At 39.8% G+C, this 12,308-nt stretch overlaps 1 protein-coding gene across 1 annotated transcript in view; it reads left to right on the forward strand.

The window, feature by feature from the left end:
* Positions 1–12,308, forward strand: part of gpc1b (glypican 1b) — an 84,253-nt gene that overhangs the window by 8,328 nt on the left and 63,617 nt on the right. The gene's annotated exons all lie outside the window — the stretch shown is intronic.

Genomic DNA, 12,308 nt, shown 5'->3' on the forward strand with positions numbered 1-12,308 from the left:
TGACACACCCTACACCAACACACACACACACACACACACGCACGCACGCACACACATGCACACTGTCTGCAGCTGTGGACCAGAGTGTTTGTTGAGAAATCCTGTGGCTATGGCACTATGGCAACAAATTCAGCAGGCCCAGAGGACATACAAACACCCACATATCGGCTTGTAGGTTTTATTGACTCGGATTCTGATTATTGATTCAAGCTCTTGATTTCGAATTATGTAAGGATGGGTACATTTTTAGCAGATTCAGTCTGTCATATCGCCATTTCCTGTAAATAATGGAGTATTTTGTGAAGCTAAATTAAAGAAAAGCTTAAATATTTTCAGTTTTTTTTGTTTGTTTTATTCAGAAGTTCAAATCATGATTATTTTTATTGTCAATTTATTTGTTGTTGAATCGCTCACCATCTCAAATGTGAAGATTTTCAAATTGTCTTTGTCAAATGAGACCATTTTTAGACTGTTGGTCAGACAAAAGAAGACATTTGAAGACATCATTATGGAGATTAGAAAACTGAAATGGCATTTTTCACAGGGACACACAGATCAAACTTTTTCAGACCTGAAATCTGGGCTTTGGGAATTGATTGATAACTAACATCAGTGTTAAGTTGATGCGCTGTATGCCTCACTTTGTGGAAGTGAGCGGGATTATTCTTCTATGTGTAAGGCAACTTCAGGCCTGAACATTGCTTTTCTAACATTTAACCATTTTATTGTTAACTTCAAAAAACAAAATGTCACAAAAAAAATCATAGATATATGTTTACAAAACTGTTATTTACTAAAGCAATAAATTGCGCACCAGCAACTTGATAAAAACCCACCCTTCAAAACACTGGCTTTGCAGGTAGCTGTAAAAGGTTTTGGGAAATACCTCCAAAGCGGTGACATGTTTGTTGTTAGCTCTCTCAGCTGTTTGTTTTATCAGCACACTGGTGACACATGACGTAGTACGCACATGTGTACTCAGATCCAAAGACAGGATGGAATTAAACAGATTGACCCCACTCTCACTGATACCTGATAGAGCTACTTTAGTCTGTATTGGCCTGATCTTCGATATCAGAACTGGATCGGTGCATCCCTAATTTCTTACTGTTTTCTGAAATGTTATAGACCTAACGATTAATCAAGAGAATTAGTGACAAGCTGATCTATAATTAAAGTAAATGTTAATTGCAGCCTTGCTTTTGAATAATCATCTAGTCTCAAAACTGAACCAGGAAGTCTGATCACCATTTTGCAGAGCCCAGGGTTTTTCAGATCACTTACTTTGTCCAACCAAAGCACAAATCCCAAAGATATTCAATTCATATTTATACAAAGCAGAGAAAAGCTACAAAAAAAAAAAAACGTTATTCAAGAGAATCTTGTCATTTTTGCTCTACTGATGATTGATTACTTGTCAAAATAGTTGTTGGCTAACATCCTGTCAGTCGTCCAAACTATTAATCGGCTAATAGGATAGGATCTATTTATGCTGGAAACCAGACAAATCTGCAAGATCATGTTTGATTTGCTCTGGCACATACGTCTCGTGTCCATCCAAATCAGACCTCGGGTGATCAGATCAACGAGAACCATTTATCAAATATAGCGTGTGTTCACAACGATGACTGACAACTTGCTGAGCATTTGTGCTTTAAGCAAAATGCGTAGTAATGTCAGTTTTGCCCTGTGCCAGGGACACTTCGGCTGGCATGAACCTTGTTTTATTAAGAGGAGCACTGTTGAGGCATTTTTCGGATTCTGATGGCAAAAACTGCAGCACTTGTTTACAGACGTAGTGTTGGTACACCATCGTAGCTCATCTCTGCACGCTGTAGTCTGTTCACATTTGTCCATTACTCAACATTATGTTGCATTTTTCTTTGCTCTGATTGGTTGTCGGTCGATCGAGGTCATCAAGAGGGATTTTGGTCGACAGCTGATGACTGTTGATAACAGCCCTTGGAAATTTAAAACATCTGAGAGGTTACACCTTCACTCGCATCTTTGATTGGGTCTTTTGATGTCAGGTGAGGATCTGGGATCAGCTGATTGTGGGGCGTTACGACTCTGAACTACTTTGTCATATTTACCATTGTTTGCGATGATTTGTGTGTGGCAGCTAAATTTTTTGGCCCACCACTATCTATTGTGAAGCCGAGGTACACTTTTGAGCGCTTCCCCAGTTCTGATCTCGTTCTCGATACCCAATATAATTGCCAGAATAGATAGATATTCTCTGACGGAGACAGCCTTCAGGCTCCTATCTCTCAAATATAAAAAAGAGGAAATAGGAATTGAAAAGATGAGAGATTGGCCTGTATATAAAAAGATTGGAAGAGATGATAAAATCAGGAAGGTGCCGTCTAACTGTTGAATGCCTGAAATGTGTCCAGCACCTCGCTGCTCAGACGCCTGGCACACACAATACAGATTTAATAAAGATAGGACACACAGGCACAGTAGTACACATATCCCTCAACTACACACTTCCCTTTGATAAGCAATCATTTCTGTTCTGCTCTGTTCAACAGTGGCCCTTTCTTCCGCACATAGGTTTTTATTAAAAACACTATAGCTCACATCTGCAGAATAAAACAGTGCAGGAGTAGCTGTACAAAAACTGGACTGCAAGTTATCAAGCCTTCTGTTAGCGTATGTGTAACTGGATGTGGGTGTAAGGCAGATATCCCAGGTGTTTCAAGACTTTGTGAATATCTTCTTTGTCTCCAGTTTCCCCTCCTCTCCCCTGAGGTGTCAACATTATTCTGCCTAATCTCTTCCAAAGATGCATGTTTTCATACTTGGGATGCAGAACAGTCGCCTCTTTCTCCTCATCTCTATCGAATCTGCCGCTCTCTGACAGTTCCCTCTTTGGCTTTTTAAATTGGTCATTTTGGAGGATTTTGTTTTTAGCTCCTCTAGGCAAGTGGCTCCATACAATAGTTATTTTGCTTTATTGTTACTTGGCGTTCATAATTTCCTGAAGGTTTTCTCTCATCGAGATAAACTGTTTCACACTAGTTTCCATTATCGTAATTATTTCCTCCCCTCTTTCTCTCTCCCTAAGTCGTTTCTGCCTTTGAGGCTTTATCTCTAATTCTCCCCCTATCTGCTCCCGTGGAGGAAGTTGTGAATTCATTTATTTTTCATGTGAAATTTACTGCATGCTCACAGATGCTCTCCAAAAACATTGCTAGTTTGTTTCTGGTACTTGTCTGTGAATTTTACGACTCCATATTTTTGTAATCTAATTTTACTCACGCATTTTATAGCCAGAACATTAAAGCCATATGTTATAATAATACAAATAGAAAATCTAAAAAAAATCTTAACTGTTTGCGACTCATTTGTTTTCTGGTATTTGGGAGAAAGAAATATATGAGAGTAAGATCATTTTTAAAATTGTGCACATTATTTAAAATGCTGGAGCATCCTGTTAGTTTTCGTTTAAAATAATCCTGTGGGAATCCACTTTCTCACACTCATTTTAACCGTCCCCCCAACTTCCTTTGCTCTGAGTTCGAATGTAATTACAGTGAAATCTGTGTGTTGTTTTATTGGCTTCCTGGAGGCTGAGCAAGCACAGTTTTTCCTGGCTTTAGTGCTCTGTGATCCTGCTGCATCTCTCTCTCTCCATCCGGTACATTTTCGGGATCTCCACTGTATAATTGGCTTAAACTGCAGAGATCCTTGGTCCCCCATAACATTAGTTCTTCTAGCAACCAGAATACCCAAATGAGTTGTTCTAGCTGCGTGCTGCAGCCTCTTTATATATCTCCCTCTCCCAGTTTGTGGTGAAGCAGCTTTCTTCCGTTCTCTCTGAGTTCACTCCAACGTCCACTCCAACTCTCATCTCCTGTTAGATTTTCTGCTTTCTGAGCACATTTTTCTGTAATTAGATAGTGTGATCTGGTTTTATGTGACATCATTTCTCAAACGTTATTTGTGGTGAAGGAAAGCCCCATGTACTTCATGGTGGTTTGCTTATTTAGCTTGACCACGCTCGGCTATTTAGATCTGGAGGTAGAGTGACTGTCTGAAGATGGAGGAGTGGGAATGACCAGAGGATTACTAAGGCCTTATAAGAAGAGGGGGGCACAAAAAAGCTCATAATTATGAGCTTTTATATGTAATTATTGTCAATTGTCATCCTGTTTACAGGGACAGGATTAGCTTTCTATTCCCTAAATCCTTATTTATTTATATTTTTCTTTCCACTTTCTATCCTCCACTCCCTTTTCATTAATTGTAGTCCATTTCTTTTGCGTGTCCCATTTTTTAGAGAAAGTTTATGGAAACCATCTCTTGCTTAGATATCTGTACTTCTTGTGTAGAGATGTCAGTTTTGGTCACTTTTGTTCACATTTAACTAACCAGTTTATTTTTAAGAAAATTTGAAAAAGGACGTGAAATAATTTCTGGCGGATTTTGGGCACACATAAAAGTTAAAATACTTTCAACTTCTCAGCTCAAGGCACGGAGTTGCACTGCTCATCAGTGTCACTATTGGCCACACACATGCAGCCGTGCTCCAGAGGAGCTTCCAGCTATTTTTCCAGATGCGCCTCCAAGGTGTTTTTGTAGCGGTCGTATGTTAGCCTTGGCTACCCTGCACTGCGCACTGCCAGGGTTGGGTGGGAGCTTGCTAGCCACACTGTCATACAGCTGGTAACACCTGGTAATACCTGGAAAGCGTGGTCTGGGACACATGATGGCTACCCTCTGGTCTCCCCCGAGATACCCACAATGAGAAATCTGCTTCATTTTTAGTCTCAAATCCCTCTTGAGCTATGTTAGAACCACTTATCGTGCTGACACTGCTGATGGTGCTAACAGTGATATTCAACAATGCTAAATGGGGTTTGCGGCCAAAAATAAGCTTCTTACTTATCGGGGCGACCTGAGGGAAAAGCAGGGGAGCCACAATGTTTTGAGAGCAATGCTGTCAGGTTGGGACAGTATTACTACTTTGCTTGCCAACTGAGCGGCCGGCGCTGGTTGCTAGTTCTCACCAGACCTGGCTGATGTGTAGTGCAGTAAGTTGAAAGCATAGCGAAATTAACCATTAGACCGACATGTGTAACTAGTCGGTTAACAGTTTACACCCCTAGTGCTATGTAGCATCATTTTGTCCACATGCACCTGGAGTTTGAACCAGTTAAAAGCAAGTTGCTGGTACTCATTTTTCATATCTGTACTTGAAAAGACAGAAGAATAACAGAAAGGAAGAGTCAAATAGTAGCAAGGAAATGTTTCAACATATAAAATGGGTTTGTAACTTACCACTTCTTGATGCAAATGGCTCCACATTTAGGCATTGTAGCAATTGACTGAATTCCACAAAGCTGTGTTTATGGAACTGGCAAGGCCACAGTGAAGGATTTGTCGTAAAAAAATAGTGAAATGCAGAGTTTTCTTGTTTCGAGAAATATATAAATTAAAAGTACAACCTAAATCTCATAATGAATTTATATTCCATTGTTCATGAGCTCAGGGGATTTTGTCACTGTATAAACATACCTTTTCCCCCTCTCTCCTTCCTCCCAGGAGGGGATGGCACGCAGTGAGCTAATGAACTTGAAATGACAATGACTTATTTAGCTCGCATTTCTTCCGCTCAGCCGTAACAGAGGGCATTTCAGTTGGGCCCGCTCGTCATCGTTTCATTCGTCTCGTTATTTGCTATGCCTCCATTGCTCCCTCACTATTTTCATCTCTTCTACCTCCCCTGCAGAGTCTTCTCTCATAAATATTTTACATCTTCCAAATGAACTCTGTCAACCCAAGCTTAGCGCATGGCTGGTTCTCTTGTGTGTTTCTAATGCGTATAATGTGTTTATGTATAGTGTGTGTGTTTGAGTGTTTGTTCTTTGAATGTATACTATGAAAAAATGTTCATCTGCATGAGTCTTGCTGCATTACTCTAATGCACGACTCTGTTTCTCAGACATTTTTTGAAAAGTAAGCGCGTAATACATGTTTTACATAACATTTTCATTTGTTTATTCGACTGTTATTCCACCAGATAAGGTGACAGAGAACATGTTATTTACAGCACTTGGCTTGTGCAGGAACACATGATGCAAATACTGGACACATATACAGGGAGCTGCTGAGCTGTGTGCCAATCAGTGACAGCTACAGTATAATTATAAGCAATTTCATTTAAATAGTTGGACGCTAAGTGCCTCATTCAAGGTCAGTTTGACAGTAAAGATGAAAGCTTTTATCATGAACAACCTCAACCTATCTGGGACCAAATGTTGCCAGCAGTAACACTGAGCTCTCTGAACAGAACACAGAGTGCAGATCTGCAGGACGGCCATCATATTGTTTTAAGGCAGTGCATGTCTTTACCCCTTATACATTTTTAAATGTGTCTAAGCTGCACATGGACAAGGTGATGAGTGCAGCACCTAGCAGCACTGTATTCCAACTTGAATCCCTGACTCAACAGAGTCATATCAGATGGATTTTTTGGGCCTGAGGCATGCGAGGTGCTCGTGACCATCTGTAACTGTCTGTGTGTTTGGATGTTACATTTTTTTTATCCAGTTGATCCTGATATTATACTGTATATACTAACTGATTATAACTACCGCTGTTATGGTATGGATTTTTTCTTGCTGCAGTGAAAAACCAACAGAGCACCGCTGTTTTGCTGTTTATCATCAATGTTCTCCACCCCTCCTCCAAAAGAACTACAATCTTAGTTTTATTGGACTTAACAGTGTCACTGCTGGCAATTGGTGTCCCATGCACAAAGTGTTATGCATGTGCACATCATCACTGTATAATTCTGTGGGTTATCAGTGACATGTATGAACGACACTGCGGCCTGGGTCTCGGGTTATATACACCTGGTGTTCAAAATGTCTGTGTCAGCACTGCATTTTTATAAACGATGATAATCCGGTCACATCCCTTGCAGTGTCCAGGCACAGTCTTACTCCCTCGTCTCCTCTTTGCAACTGTTGCAATCGCACAACTGAACCCTGGTCTGCTTTTTCAACTTCAGTATAAGAGACTGTGATGTTTATCAGAGCTTTAGTAATATCTCCTGCATTATGAACCACGCACAGCTCTGAGTCCACTCACTGACCGGAATAGCTGCCGAGTTTCGTCTTTGCCTTCTGTGACACAGCAGCCCACTCTTGCAGAGTTATCATCATTTTTTTTATTGTTATATTTACATTTTTATGTTGTGTTTTTTTTTCAGTTCAGTTTAGTTTCAGTTAGGTTTTAGAGTGGGTTTATGTAGTTCAATACAGAAACACTTTGTGAAGGCAGTTGACTCACAGTCTTATACAGACATCCTAGTCCTAATAAACATGCACTGATGCTTCCTCCTGCTTGTTGTGTTGGCAACTTTGACCAAATTGATGACAATCAAAGACATAACTAAGTTAATTTTAGTTAATTTTGTAAGTACACAATATTGGTTTAGTAAGTTTGGGGTTTTTTCTTGGTTGTAATTTTTTAATTTTGTGTTGTGGGCAAGACATTAAGCGAGGCTACAGAGTGGTGACTGCAGACGGGTTGACTGCATCAGAGCGACTTTTCAATGAATATTTTTTATAGCAGCTCAAAAATAAAATGTGGTGATGACCTCATCACAGTGTCAAGTGACCACTGTATTGCAGTGATGCCGCTGCCGTTTGTCAAAGATAGACCAGTATCTCTCTTCTCTATTTTATGCCTGAGAGTGCCTTGTTTGGCCAGGATCTAGTTTGAACTAAAAGCCTTCTCTTTAAATCTTTCATGCTTTTGCTACTTTCTTGCTGAGATAAAGTGAGAGGCAGAGATGATGTGAAGGGCTTATGAAGTAATAGTAACTTTTGCCCACTTTCTGTTTTTGCCTGTCATTTTTTGCCTTCATGTGTCGTGCTTTATCTTTATTTCACCTCAGCATAATTACTTTTACTTTTATTGCTCTTCCCAACAAACAACACATTTTTTTTTCAGTGTGCTGTATAGTTTGTGCTTATATCTGCTAACACACTTGGGTGTGATAAACTGGCTACATATCTACAGTATGTGACTCTTCCTCGGGCTGTGCGACACGAGTCGTAGCTCTGCTGTTACAATATTCTTCTCCCGTGTGTCCCTGTTTCCTGCACCTCAGTTTTCCCAGCAAACCCCCAGTAGCCTCAGTTGCAGCGCTGGGACCGGGGCATCACTCAGTCAAATTGAATCACAAATCCTGTTGGGCAGAGGAGACCGTGGGGCTCTGGATGAATGGCTTGGGTCCGTCATGTGATGTCTTCTGATGAATGGTCAGGGTCTAGAGGACAGCATGGACTGAAGGAAAGTGGGTCTGGTGTACGTCTTTTCACAGGAGGATTTATAGTGGAGAATATTCTCCTAAAAAATAAATTATTTTGAAACTTGATATAAGATTTCAAAGAGGAATGATCTTTTGAAAAGCTTTTCAGCAAACATTTTGGGTCTCTGCTCTGCAGCATTTATTGAATTGATGATCTTCCCAATGAAATAGAGATGAGAAAAGTTGTTGAAAGCGCAGTAGGGTAGAAAAGGGGAACAACAACCCACTTTCTCTGTCTTGGCTCTGGCAAATGCACCCCTCTTTTCAATGTGGTGGTGATGCAAAAAGAGATGCTTTGATGTTTCATATTTTGAGTGTTTTGTCAGGAGAGTTTTGTGCTCACCGGGATGAACTCTCGCTGCAACAGCCCTTCTCTTCTTAAACCTTCCATCCCTTTTTCAGGTTCTCAGTGTTTGAGATATGAGTTTGAAAGTTGAGACTTTGTTCCCTTTCTCCACTCTTATATCCCATCTTCCTCTTTCCCCTCAAGCTTTCTCTTCCTCTCTCCAGCTTTCTTCACCTTCTTTCAGGCCTTCTGTGTCCTTTCACATCTCTCTTGGCTTAGTTCCCGTGATTAAGCACAGCTGTCGTGCTCATCGCAAAGCCCCTCTCTTTTTTCACATTGTTATATAAATTGGCTGGCTGTCTTTCTCAGGCCCTGGCCCTGTTGATTTTGGGTGACGTCAATAACTGTTGTTTATGCCTTCAACACAGAGCCGATTCTGTCTCCTCTGACTGCTCTGACTCGGGTCGTTCAACGAATACATAAATGTGTGTGTGTGAGTGTGCACCGACGAGGCGTCCTCATTAAATTAAAATCAATCACAAATTGCTTCTCCAAACATGTCCCTCCCCTCAATTTCTTATAACTGACTTGATTATTATCTTTCCATCTTTGGCAGCAGAATGAGATCAAACTCTTATTAATGGTAGCGTGTGCAGGGTGGATGAGGAGGAGAGTGAAACATGTGACAGACACGAGAGCACTGCTCAGCCCCTCTGAATCACTTTGTGAGGCAGAGATTTGTACCTGCAGGGTACCGAGGCAGTCTGGCCGTGGCAGACTGGGCTGTGACATTGAGGTGATGGGAACTTAAATCATTCGCCATTGTCTGTGTTTATCCGCTGCTAGCTGGGCAGAAGTGGAGCTGAAGGGTGAGATGACCTCTAGAGAGGGACAGTATAGCGCACACACACACTTGCACTTGTTGGCCCTCAGTTTTCCACGATGTATCCTCACTGAAAAGACCATATGCTACAGTAACCGCTCCAGGCCTGATAAAACAAATAAAATTGGTTTCCAGAAAACATGTTACCAAAATGAAAATGAGCGGTTGGTTGTGTGTTTTTGTTGCTTTCTCAGACGGTTATGTGGTGACATAATGCAGCCAATATGGGCTGCATAAAATACTTTTTTGTGGTGCGGTATGCAGAATATGGAGTATGTTTTAAAAGCATTTTGGCTAGGTCTAACATGATTTGTCATAGAATTAGTTAAAGAAAAGAAAAAAAAAGAAAAGAAAAGAAAAAGTGCTACAAATTAAATAAAATCCTTTAAAAAGCAAATTAAAAATACCAAACACAAACTTGAATTTATTTTGAAGTCCAATTTATTCATTTTTAAGGCTGCAGTTAAACAATAAACATTTTTTTTGTTATTGGTTCACCTGTTGATTATCTTCTTGATTTAATAGTTGATCATTTTTTCCATACATTTTAGAAAATTATGAAAAATGTCCATTACAATTTCCCCAAAATCCAAGAAGACATCCTCTAATAGGTTTTGCTGGACAGCCTGAAACCTAAAGATAATAAGATTACCATTGTAAAGAATATAAATGTATTAACATAAAACAGGTACTCAAATGAAAGTAGGCCTACGTTTACTTAATGAGAATTCTAATGACTCATGCCATTACAGAGAGGAAGTGAAAAAGGGAAACAAGAAGGAAAAAAAAGCTGTAAAAATGTTTTATTTATATTCTCCTGAGATCACATGAACAACAGTGATCGTCGTTCGTGTGATCACTTAAGTAGAAATTATGGAGTCATATCCAGAACCAGTGAAATGACTAAATACATGCTGTCAAACAAAACAACAAAAAGAAAACTTTGTGTCACGGAGCAGAGCGGAGTGTTGCTTCTGGGACTTTTCTGAAATTCTTTTGGTGTGTCTGGTGGCATCACATGCATTGTTTACTGTGGCTGCAATCAGCTCCGGCTGAGCTGCATTCTGCATAGCGTGTGTGTGTGTGTGTGTGTGTACAGGCTATCTTTTCGCTCAGTTTTGGACAATTGCTGTCGTTCGTGTGATCTCAGTTGAATATAATTTTAAATTCTTCACAGCTGTTTTCCTTCGGTTCCTTTTTTCTCTTTCTCTTTCTCATTAAAAGGAAGAAACAATTGTATCTATTTATATAGATATATGTGTTACACATGTGCATTTACACATGTATTCAATGCACCCTACAGACACCAATCATCCCAAACTCACACGAAATGAAAACAGCAGAAAAGAAAATAGATTGATATAAAGAAAAAAGAAAACATTTTTTACAGAAATGTAACAGTAAATGTAACGAAAAGCGTGTGCCCCAGTGTAACAGAGAAGAAATGTAGAAATGTATGTATGTAAAAGTAAACCAACCACTCTTAGAAGCACAATTTGTTAAAAGAAAAATGACTCAAGTACATGTAACAGCTGAAATGTAACGTGTTACTACCCACCACTGACAGAAACCCGTTGTACAGCAGTGTAAATAGAATTGCGTGCTTTCTGGACACATTGATGACTGTTGTATTCGTCACGCTTTTTAGATATGCAATATAACCTGAATGAAAGCTAAATGTGTCTCAGACAACCCTCCAAGGACACTCTCCATTGTGATAGAAAGCACTTCAGGCCTTCTGGTGAGATGTGTTCACTGTCAAGTTGCAGGATACCCCCCACCTACCCTCTCACCGTATTGTTACCTTTTTTAAAAGCACTTTGCTCTCTTACTCTCTCAGTTTGCTTCTCTCAAACAGGCATGGCGAGTTATTCTGTGTGGCAGCGCAGCAGCTCCTCTGTTGCTAAATGACATGCAGCAGTTGTTAGAAGAGGCTGCTTTAACTGTTCCCACCTCCCACATCACCCATTTTGCAAATTGTAGCTAGGCCCCCTTGTCTCTTGGGAACACGGTGCCTAATGCACCATTACACTGCTATAAATACTCTTTTCCAGGGACGAGGCTCACACTTCCATTGTTATGTGATTATTATTTTATTTCCACCTGCTGTCATGGGTGTCGTGTGAGGGGAAGTGGAGTCTTGCTGTTTGAAATGATCGTAGCCAAGTAGGTATAATTTTGTCCCATGTGTCCGACAATTACCAGAGTGAAAAACAAATGGATAATGTGCCAGTTTACAGTTTGTTTCGCTTTAATATACAGCATCCCTAAGCAGTAAGTGTTTTTGCTCAATTGTGTTTCACTAATTGCCCCCAGAGCAGAAGTTGTTTTTGATCAATGCTCTGCTGAAATGTATACAACAGTCGTCTTTATGCTGTACATTTGTACGGTTAGATAACAAAAGAAACCACTGTGTCGTTTGTAATGGGAAAAAAAAAAAAAGTTACCAACTATGGTGTCTCTGGTGACGGTTTGTATTCAAAGAGAAATGCTCTTCTTTCGACATGCAACATCTTACTCTGTCTCTCTTATACCAAATGATTAATAGTTCTTATTTTTTCCTGAAATAAGAGGTTTTGTGATGGCACGGAGTGTAATTTTTCATGTATTCCACATAAATTTTGGACTCAAATTAGAGTTTAAAGTAATAATTTCTTGCATTTAATATTTTTTTGCAATTTGCATTTTTTTGCATATATAACTTTCATTCTGCTTTCTATTACTCAAAACAACAACAAAAAAACCCACTTTTAACCCAGTGAGATTTAATGAAGTGAATGATAAAACAGAAGCATTTCAAGATATTTTCT

This window comes from Plectropomus leopardus, chromosome 12 (genome assembly GCF_008729295.1).
Source record: "Plectropomus leopardus isolate mb chromosome 12, YSFRI_Pleo_2.0, whole genome shotgun sequence".
Classification (NCBI taxonomy): Eukaryota; Metazoa; Chordata; class Actinopteri; order Perciformes; family Serranidae; genus Plectropomus; species Plectropomus leopardus.